Source organism: Triturus cristatus, chromosome 3_2 (genome assembly GCF_964204655.1).
Source record: "Triturus cristatus chromosome 3_2, aTriCri1.1, whole genome shotgun sequence".
Lineage (NCBI taxonomy): Eukaryota > Metazoa > Chordata > Amphibia > Caudata > Salamandridae > Triturus > Triturus cristatus.
The window spans coordinates 857,445,265-857,449,654 of NC_140584.1; positions in this window are offsets into that span (position 1 = coordinate 857,445,265).

A 4,390-nucleotide genomic window follows, 5' to 3' on the forward strand; every position below is an offset into this window, starting at 1 on the left:
GAAACTTTTCAGACACTCACCCCCAGTCACAGATCTGAGTTGAATCCATCATCATTCTTTAGCTCGCTTCGCCACCTCAGTTCAGACCCATCTATATAGGGTGACCAGGCGTCCCGGATTTGCCCGGACGGTCCCCGTTTTTAACCAGTTGTCCGGGCAGATTTCGAGAAATTTAGCTCATGTTCTGGTTTTTGGAGAGGGTCGACTAAAAACGGGGGGAGGTGTTTTTTATGTTTTACAAAGCGGGGATAGTTAGCAGTTGTTCCAAGAAAGCAATTTAATTCACAGGCAAGCTACTGGGTTTAAAAATAGCATCTTTTAATGTTCTTACTGCCCGTTTTGTAAATCTCTGCTAAGGAGCGCTGTCATTCTGTGCGCTCGCTTGACGTAAAATTATAGTTCTTCTTCTGTTTTTGTGAAATGTCCCTTTTTTTGCTTTCAAATTCTGGTCACCCTACATCTATATGCAAATCAGTCTTGACCCTGAACCTCATGGGAACAGTCCAGCCCAAACTGCCAAGCAAGGTCTTCCCTGAACGGGGAACAAGCATCCTGGGACTGGTTTCTGGGTAACACCCTTCATCAGCCAGGCTAGCTTGAATCCAGTGGCAAAGTGAGCAAGGGACCCACATCTGGGCATACCCTGCCAACTTAGGGCGAACAAAGCAAATACAAGGAGATGATGGACGGAGCGCTCAAACTTTTCAGACACTCACCCCCTGTCACAGATCTGGGTTGAAACCATCATCATTCTTTAGCTCACTTCCCCACCTCAGTTCATACCCAGCTATATGCAAATCAGTCTTGACCCTGTGCCTCATGGGAACAGTCCAGCCCGAAATGCCAAGCAAGGTCTTCCCTGAACCGAAAACAAGCATCCCGGGACCGATTTCTGGGTAACACCCTTCATCAGCCATGCTAGCTTGAATCCAGTGGCAAAGTGAGCAAGGGACCCACGTCCAGGCACACCCAGCCAACTTAGGGCAAACAAAGCAAACACAAGGAGATGATGGACGGAGTGCTGAAATGTTTCAGACACTCTCCCCCAGTCACCGATCTGGGTTGAATCCATCGTCATTCTTTAGCTCACTTCGCCACCTCAGTTCAGATCCAGCTTTATACAAATCAGTCTTGACCCTGTGCCTCATAGGAACCGTCCAGCCCAAACTGCCAAGCAAGGTATTTCCTAAACCGGAAACAAGCATCCTGGGACCGGTTTCTGGGTAACATCCTTCATCAGCCAGGCTAGCTTAAATCAAGTGGCAAAGTGAGCAAGGGACCCACGTCTGGGCATACCGTGAAAACTTAGGATGAACAAAGCAAACACAAGGAGATGATGGACGGAGCACTGAAACATTTCAGACACTCACCTCCAGTCACAGATCTGGGTTGAATCCATCATCATTCTTTCGCTCACTTCACCACCTCAGTTCAGACCCAGCTTTATGCAAATCAGTCTTGACCCTGTGCCTCATGGAACTGTCCAGCCCGATCTGCCAAACATGGTCTTCCCTGAACCGGAAACAAGCATCCCGGGACCGGTTTCTGGGTAACACACTTCATCAGCCATGCTAGCTTGAATCCAGTGGCAAAGTGAGCAAGGGACCCATGTCTAGGCATACCCAGCCAACTTAGGGCAAACAAAGCAAACACAAGGAGATGATGGACGGAGCGCTGAAATGTTTCAGACACTCACCCCCAGTCACCGATCTGGGTTGAATCCATCATCATTCTTTAGCTCACATCGCCACCTCAGTTCAGATCCAGCTTTATGCAAATCAGTCTTGACCCTGTGCCTCATGGGAACCGTCCAGCCCAAACTGCCAAGCAAGGTATTTCCTAAACCGGAAACAAGCATCCTGGGACCGGTTTCTGGGTAACACCCTTCATCAGCCAGGCAAGCTTCAATCCAGTGGCAAAGTTAGCAAAGGACCCACGTCTGGGCATACCCTGAAACCTTAGGATGAACAAAGCAAACACAAGGAGATGATGGACGGAGCACTGAAACATTTCAGACACTCACCTCCAGTCACAGATCTGGGTCGAATCCATCATCATTCTTTCGCTCACTTCGCCACCTCAGTTCAGACCCAGCTTTATGCAAATCAGTCTTGACCCTGTGCCTCATGGAACTGTCCAGCCCGATCTGCCAAGAAAGTTCTTTCCTGAACCGGAAACAAGCATCCTGGGACCGGTTTCTGGGTAACACCCTTCATCGGCCAGGCTAGCTTCAATCCAGTGGCAAAGTTAGCAAGGGACCCACGTCTGGGCATACCCTGCCAACTTAGGGCTACCAAAGCAAACACAAGGAGATCATGGACGGAGCGCTGATACTGTTCAGACACTCACCCCCCAGTAACAGATCTGGGTTGAATCCATCATCATTCTTTAGCTCACTTCACCACCTCAGTTCAGACCCAGCTATGTACAAATCAGCCTTGACCCTGTGCCTCATGGGAACAGTCCTGCCCGAACTGCCAAGCCAGGTCTTCCCTGGATTGGAAACAAGCATCCTGGGACCAGTTTCGGGGTAACACCCCTCATCAGCCAGGCTAGCTTGAATCCAGTGGCAAAGTGAGCAAAGGACCCACGTCTGAACATACCTGCCAACGTAGGGCGAACAAATTGAAGACAAGGAGATGATGGACAGAGCGTTGACATTTTTCAGACACAATCTTTATTTGTGAACCCGCCCCCTTAACATAAAAAGACCACTCCTCATGCCAAGAATGCTTTTCATTGTGTTCGGTAAGCACAAATACAAGGTATTTCCTTTCCTAGATTTCAAATTTCACTATTTATGACTGTGAGTCATCTCGTACCTGAATGTGCGCTGTAGCGCGAATCTCATTGTCAGAGTGCTTTCAGTGTGACAAGCCATCGTGATCACTGTAAAAAGAAAAGGATTCTTATGCATTGTGCGCCTCAATCTATCGTACGCCACAGGGCCCGATTACATTTTCTTTTACACCACTGCAGAGGAGAAATACTACAATAAAAGAACCTGGTTGTGGGGTTGTCATGGCAGGTGGCTGTTCTTTTACTGTGTTATTTCCACTCCGCAGTGGAGTAAATGAAGCTTTAATCAGCCACATGCCTCATGCTAGATTGAGGCGCACAGTGCACAAGAGGTTTTTTTCTTGTACAGTGACAAGATCTCGCTAGATGAGATCATGTCACCATAGAAATCCCTCTCAATCAGGAAATGTTTGATGACTGAGCAGAGATTCCACTATCGGGTGTACAGCTATGGAATGTCAGAAGGCACCCGAAAAGAGGCACCATGTTGAGTTGCAAGAGCAACAAGACTCGGACGTGATAACTTTATCCAGAGCTGGCCTCCAATCTCTGATGGAGGAGAAAGTTTAATCTGCTTTAGATGAGCCTGCTCTAATGAAGCAGACAATGGAAGGCACTGATGAGGAGGAGGACACTTGCCCAAAGGGTAAGTGTGTACAGGGAATACATTTCCAACATATGCTCATCCATATGAAAGAAGTCCTGGGATTTGAACTTTCACCACTACTGAAGATGGCTTTTTATCGCAATATGAAGAGTACCATTTTGAGCAGATGCCCATTCATGTTCTGAGGAAAATGTTGCAAAAAAGATTGGCGAGATGTAGGCAAATCAACAGTTCCACGTTTCCTAAATAAAAGATATTCACTGGAAAGATTTGGTGAATTCCTTAAACTCTAGTATGGTAACCTCGTCTTTGTTGCCTTCAGAGGAAGCATTACTAGTTGATCCTGGCAACAAGGTAGTGGAGAGTGCCTTAAAGAGGGTTTATGCAGCTACAGATTTCACTATTAAAACAAGTGCGGATGCAGTGTATACATCACAAACCATGTTGAAAGATTTCCAAACTCTTCCACATTCTTTGGAAGAAAAGAAAGATCCCACATCAATCCTTGTGAACATGGAGTTGTTGGCTGAATTCCTATCCGATGCTACTTTCGATCATTTGTGGGATGCATCAACGGGGAAGCCGTATCAGTTGCAGGAAGGAGATCACTAAACTTTGGAAACCAGAAGCTGCCCAGAGAGCGCCTATCCAGAAACTTCCCATTTCGAGTCAAAAATTTTTGGAGAACTCAACAATCTGGTTTAAAAAAGAAAATGCTACAGCCATTTTAGCTTTTTCTGCAAGAACACATTTTTAGGTCTCGCCTAGCATTGCTGCGCACATGGGCAGCACGCTCGGCGAGATTTATTGCAGATGAGTAGTTTCTGTAAAGGGCTTGAATCCCCGCCCTTTATTCCCATTGGCTTGCGTCACCGTTTATGTTAAACGGTGCGCAGCCATTGGAAAAAAGGTTTCCAGGGTGCCTCCCTTTGGCTTTTTTGGCCGGCCCACCCGGACTGGTTCTCCTGCTGTCCTTCTGTCGTG